The 13126-nt window shown below is 42.4% G+C and overlaps 1 protein-coding gene across 6 annotated transcripts in view; it reads left to right on the forward strand.

Moving 5' to 3' along the window:
• The window catches only part of uacab (uveal autoantigen with coiled-coil domains and ankyrin repeats b), a 124567-nt gene that overhangs the window by 74830 nt on the left and 36611 nt on the right, over positions 1 to 13126 (forward strand). The gene's annotated exons all lie outside the window — the stretch shown is intronic.

The following is a 13126-nucleotide window of genomic DNA, read 5'->3' on the forward strand; positions in this document are numbered from 1 at the left end:
TGTTATTCGTCAAAACAGTCAAGCATTTACTGAGGAGTTAGCCCTGAGCTCAGATACTGAACAGTTAGCCAACAGTTAGAATTGAAAATGGGGGACCCTGATGTAAACAAGACGAAAGTCTTTCTCTGGTCTGCATCCCCTTAACAATTGTGTGTATTGAGCTGTACTGTATTGTACCCATTCTGCAATCTGTTAATAAAGTTTTCAATCAATCAATCAATCAAAGCCCTGAGCTCAGATACTGAACAGTTAGCCCTGAGCTCAGATACTGAACAGTTAGCCCTGAGCTCAGATACTGAACAGTTAGCCCTGAGCTCAGATACTGAACAGTTAGCCCTGAGCTCAGATACTGAACAGTTAGCCCTGAGCTCAGATACTGAACAGTTAGCCCTGAGCTCAGATACTGAACAGTTAGCCCTGAGCTCAGATACTGAACAGTTAGCCCTGAGCTCAGATACTGAACAGTTAGCCCTGAGCTCAGATACTGAACAGTTAGCCCTGAGCTCAGATACTGAACAGTTAGCCCTGAGCTCAGATACTGAACAGTTAGCCCTGAGCTCAGATACTGAACAGTTAGCCCTGAGCTCAGATACTGAACAGTTAGCCCTGAGCTCAGATACTGAACAGTTAGCCCTGAGCTCTGATACAGAACAGTTAGCCCTGAGCTCTGATACAGAACAGTTAGCCCTGAGCTCAGATACTGAACAGTTAGCCCTGAGCTCAGATACAGTAGTTAGTCCTGAGCTCAGATACTGAACATCTACCAGCCCTACAGATGGATCCAATTGTAGTTCCATTGTATTCCAGTGTCTTCCTCTGCCTCTGGAGTTGGGTGCAGAAGGTCAGAAATGCTATGAAGAACATTTGTGGTTGTTTACCCCGGCTTGACCACTTTGGCCTGGGGCTGTTTACACTGTGACCGCGCAGGAAATGACTCCCTTCAAATAACAGATCTGTATCCACGCCAGTGTTTTCACAATGAAAAGATCCAATCAGGGCCAGCTGTGGGCTAATTTCAGGCTCCGTTGACATGTTTGGAAGTGCCACATTTTTGCAAAGGATGGTTTGTACGGAAAGTGAACCCTGGATCTATCTTGGGAGATTTGATATGTTTGTTTCCTAATTAGAGTTGGAAATCCCCTCCCCCTGTAGGCTTGAAACACAAACAGTGGAGAGAAGAGGGTGGGAGAGAAAAGGATATGAACCCAATCTAAACTAGACAAAGTCCCCGAACGTCCCGGATTTTCAATCCACCTTTTGTGACCATGCCCCTAATCTGAGCCGTTGAGGAGTAGTTCATGTGTTTATGAGAACAGCGCCACCATGAGGCCAGATGACTTGGAACTTGACGGGCCTCGCTATTGTAAGGCAAGTCTGGTGGAAATCGGATCAGGAGATTCAATAATTAAAAAATTAAAAGTGTGGCCCGGTGGTGGCGTGAGAGGAAATGTCATGGGGTCACCAAAACCAATAGTTAATCCTATAGGGTTCCTGAATGTGCACTGCAAATGTGCAAGGATTTGAATGAAAGCTATTGGAAGTTATCGTGTTCACACGAAGGACCTGCCGCGGCGGTAAATCCATAATCTCCTCGACACTGTTGTTCGGGGATATGATTATGAAGATGAGATGCTACACCACTGTCTATAGAGCCATTCAAGGCCACACGTTTTTTTTATATATTTCTTGTGACCCCATAATTTATTTTGGTTCTTTCAGTGAAGCACAATGGCCATATAACCTTGGGATAGGATGGAATGTCTTCTCTCCATAAATGATCACCTATTTGGCCACCTTGAGTGCTATATTAAAAGTTTCTATCTCTGGACTTGTTTTCTTCCCTGGAGGTAAATTTAACCAGATTCCAGCACCAGCGTTTTAGGTAGCCGGGCCTCCTCACTCTAATCCCAGATATGTGAAGAAGTCTCTAGTATGTGATCCACGTTTCACATTTATTTTCACCCAGGCTTTGTTACAGCCTCCGGCCAATGGAACACTGGATTCCATGAGCTTGAGTGCTGAGTATTTTCAGCAGTGTGTGAAATTCTCTCAGACAGTGCAGTGGCCATTCTAAATAGACTAGCTCTGGTATACATGAAACAACACGCACACACACACACACACACACACGCACGCACACACACACACACACACACACACTAGGGCTGAGCCCAAACGTTCAAACGTCCTGACCTTCGTTCGTTACGTTGGCATTCGAATTCTAAATCAACATTCGAATTTTAAATGTCTAATAAAAAAATATATATATATATATATATATTTTTTTTTATATTTATATTTTTTTTATGTGTCTATTCATTCGGTTTAAACCAATGGGGTTTTTCTTCACGGTTGCAGATAAAGATATAGTATTAGTATTAGTATTAGTATTAAAAACATTAAAGAAAGTTGATTTAATAAAAAAGAAAAAAAAAAAAATTTAATCAGATTAATTACTTTATTCAAATTGAGGATTTAGTTTGAGGATATTTATTTAAAAAAAAATATATTTTTTTTTAATTAAAAACAATGGTTCGAACGTCCGTTCGAAAAACCCTGACGAAGTTCGAAGCCCAAAAACGGGCTTCGGCTATGTGGCTATGTCCACATAAATAAAAATCTGTCAAGGACAAACACTAATAATGCATCAGATATTGAGATATAGTTACAAAAGGTCGATTACTGTAACGCTCTCCTCACCGGCCTTCCTACCAAACTCATCAACAGACTCCAAATCATCCAAAACTCTGCTGCTAGGATTATCACCCGCACAAACTCATCCCACCACATCACCCCCGTCCTCATTCAACTACACTGGCTCCCTGTGCACTACCGGATTGATTTCAAAAACCTCTTACTCACCTTCAAAGCCCTCCACAATCTAGCCCCCACCTACATCACTGACCTCCTCCAAGATTACACCCCCTCCCACACCCTCCGCTCATCCTCTACTGGACTTTTATCCATCCCCAGCTCACGCCTCAGTACCATGGGTGCCCGAGCGTTCAGCTGCTCGGCTCCCAGACTCTGGAACTCCCTGCCCCCACACATCCAACAGTCAGACTCACTCATCATTCAGATCACAATTGAAAACCCACCTGTTCAAACTCGCATATTCACTATAACCTCCATCACTGCCCAATACCCCCTGCTGTTTGTTTGTCTGTTATTTTAACTTCACTGTTTTTTTATACTTCTTGTTGTTTATCTTATTCTTTTCTTAACCTTGTCTTTTAACTGCCTTGCTTACTGGGCATACTCACTATAACTGCACCCTGTGTGTCACTGTTTTATATTTCATACGTTTACATTGTTTGTCTTGTTTTTAAATTCCACTGACACTTTTGCCAAGATCATTGTTTTAATCTAGATTATTCTGTTCTTATGCCCTGTAAGGTGACCTTGGGTGTTTTGAAAGGCGCCTCCAAATAAAATGTATTATTATTATTAAAAGGTGCCCGATTGGCCACATTCTTGCACACAAACGGAATAATAACACATGATGAAAATAACAGTAGCAGGTGAAAATGTAACAGACAAAAAACATGTCATCATGGTTATAAAAAGCAGTGTTTCCTCCATATTGAGCGGCTACCAATAACAGCAGATACTGAACAATACCTTGCTAACTGCTTGGCCAGAGAGACCAGCCACCTGGAGCCCTCTCACAACCAGCTTTTGTACACAACCTAGGCTACCAAGTAAAGAAAACTAAAAGTTTAAGCTTGTAGCCCAGCTGTGAAATGGTCTGCACCATTTGTTGATATTTCATCATCTTGGTTGGAAAGACTTCCTGTAGGCTGTAGTCGAAAGTACAACCAACCAAGATTTGTATTTACAATAATCACATCACTACACAGATTAAACATGCTCGGCTTCACGGTAGAGTGTTTATAAAGTTGTGCCTACAGATGTAAAGCCCCTTATATATATGGCAACCGTTTAAGATATGAGACATGGTTTCAGCTATGTGTTCGTGACCATGATGTATCCAGTAAGGAGCATGACTGTCGGGAAGCCAGATGGAAAGACGCACACCCACACATACAGAGCAAGAGTCTCATGTCTTACAGTACACACAGATAGATCAGATCAGAAAGAAGGGCTTGTCTCATAAGGTGCTAGAATTTCTCAGGACTAAATCAAGTGCCTTGGCTGCTGTCTAAGACGCCACCTCAGGTTGCAGGAACGCGGCAGAGCTCGCTACACCCAAGCACAGTCACCCGGACTCTACATTCATTGCTCACTTGTTACCTTCAGTGTTCCTGACTTGGGGTAAACAAATGAGAACCAGTTTATTATGATTTCATCAACTCGTGAACGTGTGAGCTCATCATGTCAGGAAGGAGTTAATGCTTTTGCCAAGTCTAGTCAAAACAAGGTGAACAAGTGTCGACTCAGCATGTCCTCATATAGACATGGGGGCCACACACACACACACACACACACACAGATTCGCAGACTGGTCATTCTGGCCTCTGCTAAAGCCAGTGAAAGGGGTGGTAGAATGATGGTCTGTTACAAACGTCTGCCTCTCGGGGGGGGGAACTAATTACAAGCTGTAATCCCTCACGTATAATTTGGTATGCCCCGGATTAGCCTTCCCATGTTCAACTAATGAATTTGGCTTTAACCACCCTGTGGCGCTCCACAGCTGAATAAACATTTTGTATTCCACCATGTCACTTGCTGGATATGAGGGAGGTAAATTCAACGCACCCCACCTGCTCATTTGCAGTTGTGCGAGATGACAAGGAAATGACAGCATGCCACCTGAGGCCATTACTCACTCACCCCTGTTGCTGTGACATAAATATGACACCAACTAAAGATAACGCCGCTCGTTCCTTGTCAGGATTAGCAGCATTATGAATTGTCTGCTTAACTGCCTTTTGAGAACAACATTTTGAGTTTTGCCTTTGGGTTGACAGCCTGATAACAAGTATTCCCACTATAAAGCAATTCCATTTCCAAGTTTTGTTTTATTTGTCACATAAGGTACATGTACTGATGTACATTACAGTGAAATGCTTGGTTAATTTCAATATCTGAAATGAAGAAGAAAAAAGAAATTAAAAAAGAAAAAGAAAAAAACACTAACCTTCTTACTGTCCTATACTACCATGCACTCCTCCTGAGGCCCCTAAGATTGTGCTTCATACAGTAAAAAAGTAAAAAGAATAAAGACCAAACACTAAAATATACAATATACAAAACTAAAGTACAACATGCAAAATTGTGATGTAGTGCAAAAACCCACTTGTCCACTTGAGTGTTGTGATCTTCAAGGTGTATAAGTAAAATTATATATTGACAACCGTTAACTTTTATAATAAAAATACTGTCCGAGTCTGACCGTTCTGGACCTTTGATTCCATGCTGGGTCTCTCTTGTATTTATAGAAAGGTTGCTTTACTACAAAGTAAAATGAGCCTACAGCCAGCTCTGTACATATCGTCAGGCCAGAGATAGAGCCCTACACTACTGCACATGCTCCAGCTTCCTGCTTTGAAAAGAACTACACTGAGGCAAAAAAGGGTGAGAGTCGGACAATGCCAGTCAAAGGCTTCTACCACTCCACTCCTACCAAACACACAAGGAGGGGAGGGCTGAGCTTTTACTCCTGGTCACTCTGTTCCCTGGCGAGGGAAAGTGTGAAGCTGATGAAAGTATCGGGAAACTCTTGTTTTTGTTCTTCACAATTGTGTGAGGGTAGAGCTGCGTGTCATTATGACATATTCCTCTGCCAAATTGGCACCGTTCGATATTTCTGAGCTGAGGTCTCTTTGGCCACATAGAGAGAATGAATCGGTTATCCTTCAATCTGATAAATGAGTTTAATGTTGCTTTGTGGTGGAATTTCCCTATTTAGTTTTGATGTAGCTCTAGAGGTGAGATGGACATGCAGTTAGTTCAGAAAACGACCGCAGGGTAACATGATGCTGCCGCCACCATGCTTTACAGCAGGGATTCTCTTTGGGTGATGTGCTGTATTGGATTTTCACCAAATGTAACCTTTTGCATTTAGGCCAGAACGTTCTGTCTCTTGGTACATCATCTGAATGCACTGAAGCTGGTGACTTTGGGGGACCTGTGCTGCAATGCTAAGCTAGATTTGACTAGCGACTTTTTTTTATTACCACTTTAAAATTCTAAATCTCCTGCCTTATGAGAGAGAGAATTCAATATTAGAAGATATCATTCAAGGTTGAGAGCCTGTGTAAACCACAGATGAAGCTAGTTAACATGCGAGAGGCCTATTGATTTTATAAATGGGGTGTACACATACAAGCTGGATGTAGCCAATTACTTAAACATCTTCTTCACAAACATAGCCACAACACTGGTAAACAAACTACCCTCCCACTCAGGGCATTATGGGGTAGAACACATAGTAGCATATTACAAAAACCTAGGGGTCCACAAAGACGACTTCAAACTTGAAATGGTAACAACCGATGAGGTACTCAAAAAATTGAGCGCCCTCCAACCTAACAAGGCCACTGGCCATGACAACATCCCCTCCAAATTCCTCAGAGACGCAGCAGCCGCCATCACCCCAGTCATCACACACATAATAAACCTCTCTATAAAACAGGGACACGTCCCCAAGGACTTCAAAATTGCGAGAGTGACCCCTCTGCACAAAAAGGGCAGCAAATTAGACCCAGGCAACTACCGCCCTGTTTCTATTCTTACCTCCATCTCGAAAGTCATGGAGAAAATAGTCTACGAACAGGTCGAAAAGTACCTGGCGGAAAAAAATCTAATCTACGAATTCCAATCTGGCTTCAGAACGTCCCACTCCACTGACACATGCCTCCTCTATTTGAACGACCACATCAAACAAGAGGTGGACGCGGGCAAATACTGCGGCATGGTCATGCTGGACCTACAAAAGGCCTTCGACACTGTCAATCACTCCATTCTGATTGACAAGCTAAAAGCAATTGGTTTTGATAGTCTATCAATGAGCTGGATGCAATCCTACCTGGAGGGGAGAGAACAGATGGTGGAGGTAAACAGTACTCTATCCCCCCCCCTCACAGTGAGCTGCGGTGTTCCACAAGGAAGCATACTAGGACCGCTACTCTTCCTAATTTATGCAAATGACATGTCGTAAGCCTGTGACTGCAACTTGTTCCTGTTTGCGGACGACTCAGCCCTGACAAGAACAAGTTGCAGGTTGAGAAAACCCTCAGCTCGGAACTAGGCAAAATCTGCATATGGCTCGCTGATAACAAACTATCATTACACATGTGCAAAACAGAGTCCATTCTCTTCGGTTCAAATAACAAACTCAGCAAGACCGACGGCTTCTCCGTTACAGTGGGTGACAATACTGTCACAAGGAAAGACGAAATTACCTACCTGGGTTCCATCCTAGAGGCAAATCTTTCCTGTGACAAAATGGCATCCAAGGTAGTAAAAATAGTCAACCAACGAACTAGATTCTTGTACCGGATCTCCTCTCTGGTAAACAAGAATACCCTGAAGACTCTGGCAGGAGCACTCATTCAAGGGTACTACGACTATGCGTGCACCTCATGGTACCAAAGCATCTCAAGGGCGCTTAAAACAAGATTACAAACATCACAAAACAAACTGGTCAGACTACTACTTGACCTTACTCCCAGAACCCACCTCACCCCTGCCCAGCAACTTGCAATGGGCCTGGTCTACAAGATACACTATACGACTAAGGTACCCATGTACATGTCAAAATACTTCCCAAAGGTCAGTGAATACCACAACCACTACACCAGAGGAAGCTCAACAAATCATGTTAAACCCAGATTCAGCTCAAACAAGGGACTAAACACGTTTCGCAATTATGCCACATCAATGTGGAACGCCCTACCCAAAGCTGTAAAGGAATGTGAATCCCTACCCACATTCAAAACCGCTCTTAAAGAGCACCTACGGGAGGCTGCAATTCGAAACTGGTCACCGTAAATGCCCAAAACCCCCACCACAATAGACAGTCTCCTCCCCACCGCATGTATATATTCCCTCCCCGCCGTTACTGTATATTTCTCTCCCACCCACCCACCCCCTCCAATGTACAGTCCCCTCCCCATCATATGTATATACTCTGTCAGGATCTAGGGGTAACAGTACTGTATATTTGAATACCGTTTATGTCACAAATGTATCGGTACTAAATACCTATATGTCCCTATGCCATAAATGTCATGTATGTTGTGTATGTCATAAATGTCTATGAATTGAAAATAGGGGACCCTGATGTAAACAAGACAAACGTCTTTCTCAGGTCTGCATCCCTTAACAATTGTGTGTATTGAGCCGTACTGTATTGTACCCATTCTGCAATCTGTTAAATAAAGTTTTCATTCATTCATTCACACTTATAACGCCCAGCACCAACACAGTTTTACATTTCTTTGTATTGTTTTGAGTTTTTTCCCCTGGAAGTTATAGGGTATACAAGGGCATTGTATACAGTAAATACAAGTAGAAAAGTTTGATTTAAGCAGTTTTAATTTCAAGCTATAAAGCGTGAAAATGATGACATGGAGCGAAGGCAATGTACCACTTGTCCACGTATACAGGCTCTTCTACCATCCTACTGGTATGATCACTTGTCCGCGTATACAGGCTCTTCTACCATCCTACTGGTATGATCACTTGTCCGCGTATACAGGCTCTTCTACCGTCCTACTGGTATGATCACTTGTCCGCGTATACAGGCTCTTCTACCGTCCTACTGGTATGATCACTTGTCCGCGTATACAGGCTCTTCTACCGTCCTACTGGTATGATCACTTGTCCGCGTATACAGGCTCTTCTACCATCCTACTGGTATGATCACTTGTCCGCGTATACAGGCTCTTCTACCGTCCTACTGGTATGATCACTTGTCCGCGTATACAGGCTCTTCTACCATCCTACTGGTATGATCACTTGTCCGCGTATACAGGCTCTTCTACCGTCCTACTGGTATGATCACTTGTCCGCGTATACAGGCTCTTCTACCATCCTACTAGTATGATCACTTGTCCGCGTATACAGGCTCTTCTACCGTCCTACTGGTATGATCACCTCCATTTATAGAAACCATATCCTCCAGACAAGTCAACCTAAAAGCCAATCAAACAGGCATGGACACTTAACTCTGTGCTCCATTTGTTGTGTGTCTGCCTACTGCCTACACTTTGAACAACATTTGTTGTGTGTCTGCCTACTGCCTACACTTTGAACAACATTTGTTGTGTGTCTGCCTAGTACTACTGCCTACACTTTGAACAACATTTGTTGTGTGTCTGCCTACTGCCTACACTTTGAACAACATTTGTTGCGTCTGTCTACTACCTACACTTGTGTTAAGTTGTCTAGGCCAGGGGTTCTCAAACTTTTTTTATAACAACCCCATTTTATTTAGGATTTTTTTGGCGACCCCACACTTAATGTATCGCGTAATTTCAACATGGAATTAAGGAATATCAAAATAAAACCATACGTTGTTGAACTTGATCATGCATATTTATTAGAAAATGTAATTACAGCACTATGTTATCAATACACATTTATAAAACGAGGCATATTTAGCCCAAATATGTTGCCAGAACATTAAAAAAAAATTACTTGCCAATGCGCACACCCCACTGTCACCTACCCACGACCCCACTTTGGGTCACAAGTCGACCCGTAGTTTGAGAACCGCTGGTCTACTCTAGACGAGGGTGAATGTGACCGAAGTAGTTGCTCCATCTTTCTTTTGTGGCGTTTATAGCTTAAAATGACAGTGGCAACTTACTAAATGTTCAGCTAATAGGCCTATTACCTTTTCACACCACTCACCCCCATGATGGCTAGAAGTAAATTCTGAATGACTTTGGATAATTGCATATTGGATTTGAAGATGACCCATCTCATTTGATGTACAGAGATTGTCCTGTCGTGTTTCTCATGCATGGTATTTTAATGTATTCTCTAGTCTCCTCAATGACTTCAGTTCTCTGGGAGTTTTGTGCTTTGCTCCCTAATGCAAACTCAACGACTCAACTGATTTTCAAACTCAACCATTGGTGTTAATGTTTTCATCCACATGGCCGTCTCTCCGCTTGGTCCATATCTGTTGCATAACATAACCAGGAGAGCCTCCGTCCACATTTACTTTTTGCAGTTGCTTTTTATTTGATGTTATTTTGAAGCATTCCACAAGTAACCCCCCTAATATTTGTAAAGTGTCTAAATTGTTACAATCTGTTATTTGCTGATGACAGTCATTTATATTGCTCCGGGAAAGGTTTGGAACGGCTTCTGAATACAGTGGAAAGGGAATTGAAAGGCTTAAAGAAGTGGTTTGATATTAACAAGTTATCATTGACGTTAACAAAGTTCATAATATTTGGTAATTGGCAAATCAATAATCGAGCTAAAATTATGATCAATGATGTTGAAATGGAAAGGGTCTATGAAAATAAAATCTAGCTTCTGTTTTGTTCTGTTTTTTTTAATAACATAATAGTCAAAGGGTCCGAATATGTTATGTACAAAGTGTAGAACAAGCTGAAGCTTCAACCGTCCTACACCTTTTTGGTCAATATACTCTTGTTTCTTTCCTTTTAATTGAATGGCTTATTGTTATTTATTTATTTCTATTCTTGGAATTTTTTTTCATAAGGACTGAAATAAATGACTACTAGTACTATTATAAATTGGATAGCTGTAGCATGCTATGTGCTACCACTAAACAGTGTGCTATGAACACCTAACCCCTGTCTGGGAGGTCAAGAGCCTCTTCTCCACCCGAGAGTCCCAGCATCTCTTGGTCATCAACACCATTAATACTGGCGCCAGTGTGGAGGTGTCAGCCTGCCTGTCTCCTTGGCAGATACTTTGGGGTTAATACATAAACAGGCTCGATGGCTTGGCTGTCGACAGGCTGAGATTGGTTTACAGGCGAGCGTTCTGCCCCCATGTTGGCTGAGGGCCAAGGAGCGGCTGTGGCGTTTATGGGTCAAAACTGAACAAGCATGACTGTGCAACCTGCTATCACCTGGGTCCTCATTGTTCAATAGTGGTTATTATAGGGGCTATGATTTGATAATCAAATGATTCTCATCACGATTTTTATTCAGTCCCATAATTTGAAACATTCTGATTTTGATATATTTTTACACCAGTTTTCTGCATAATAAGTTGAAGTATTGGTTTTAGATATGAAGCACCAATGAAGGACTGGCAATGTCACTCGCTCACTCACTCACTCACTCACTCACTCACTCACTCACTCACTCACTCACTCACTCACTCACTCACTCACTCACCCATTCACTCACTCGGTTTGCCGCAGTGCCCCTAGTGGTGGCTCACAGGCATGGCACTTTACAGTACCTAACTGTTAGACTGTTTAAAATGACACACAATGCCAGGAAGGATTACACATTTTTACCACAGTAAAATGGACTAAGAAAATCAAGTGTTGGATGTTGTGCATCAATGCAGAATAGCAGAAGTTAGAATTATCATTATTTCTCTCACCGCTATGACTCTTGCTGGTCAAATAAGTGACACCTAAACCTGAACCCTGAGCTTGACAGAGAATGAGTTGTATGTCCTATGACTAAGGCCTTGTCCACACATACACAATTATTTTCTATACGTTTTTGGCCTTTTAGTCCAACACACAAATGGTGTTTTCAGATCACTGAATACGGACCTCTTTGAGAACTTCTCCCAGGGTGAAGATTTTCAGAAACCTTTAAAAATACACTGTGTATTCGTGTGGACGGATGAAACCGGAGCTTATGGAAAACGCTGACATCATGACCAATGGTCCCGTCCACACATACAGATATTTTTGAAAGCTTTTCCACCTCCGTCCACATGAAAACTGATTTCTAGGTCATGTCATCATGTCAGTTCATGTGAGTTGTCGTGTGGACTGTGAACTTTTCTAAAACACTGTTGGACAGGAAGGAAGAAAACCCCCACCCATGTACGTGTGGACAGCAGCACTGTGCTAATGTGAAAAAAGGGGCATGGAGATTTCAGTTATCTTCATACATATGCCAAAGCAATGGGAGAGAGGGCTCCAAAGTGAATAGAGAGAGACCTACTAACACTAGTGACAGAGCCCTACTAACACTAGTGTGGTGGACCTACTAACACTGAGGTGGACTTACTAACACTAGTGAGAGAGCCTTACTAACACTAGTGAGAGAGCCCTACTAACACTAGTGAGAGGGCCCTACTAACACTAGTGAGAGAGACTTACTAACACTAGTGAGAGAGCCCTACTAACACTAGTGAGAGAGCCCTACTAACACTAGTGAGAGCCCTACTAACACTAGTGAGAGAGACTTACTAACACTAGTGAGAGAGCCCTACTAACACTAGTGAGAGAGACTTACTAACACTAGTGAGAGAGACTTACTAACACTAGTGAGAGAGCCCTACTAACACTAGTGAGAGAGCCCTACTAACACTAGTGAGAGAGCCCTACTAACACTAGTGAGAGAGCCCTACTAACACTAGTGAGAGAGCCCTACTAACACTAGTGAGGTGGACTTACTAACACTAGTGAGAGCGACTTACTAACACTAGTGAGAGAGACTTACTAACACTAGTGAGAGAGACTTACTAACACTAGTGAGAGAGCCCTACTAACACTAGTGAGAGAGCCCTACTAACACTAGTGAGAGAGACTTACTAACACTAGTGAGAGAGCCCTACTAACACTAGTGAGAGAGCCCTACTAACACTAGTGAGAGAGCCCTACAAACTAGGGATGCCCCGATCACGTTTTTTGCCACCGATACCGATCACCGATCGTCTTGAGCCATATCGGCCGATACCGATCCGATATCGATCGTTTTTGATTAAAAAAAAATTCATTATTTTATATAAATTTATTTTTTATTTTTTATAAAATATATATATTATATAATCATACTTGTAGTTGTATTATCTGCGAGACATCGCCACCACGCAACAAGTCAAAATGCTCGCTATCTGCAAACAGCTCCACTGTCTGTGTGTACTCGAGTAGCCTCCAGCTACGGCCAGGATTCTCCGGAGCTGTAGCTGGACCCTATTGATCACATTCAACATGCCCTCAGCTCGAATACGCATCGAATCAGTGTTATAAGACATTGAT

This window comes from Notolepis coatsorum (assembly GCF_963971535.1).
Source record: "Notolepis coatsorum genome assembly, chromosome: 20".
Lineage (NCBI taxonomy): Eukaryota > Metazoa > Chordata > Actinopteri > Aulopiformes > Paralepididae > Notolepis > Notolepis coatsorum.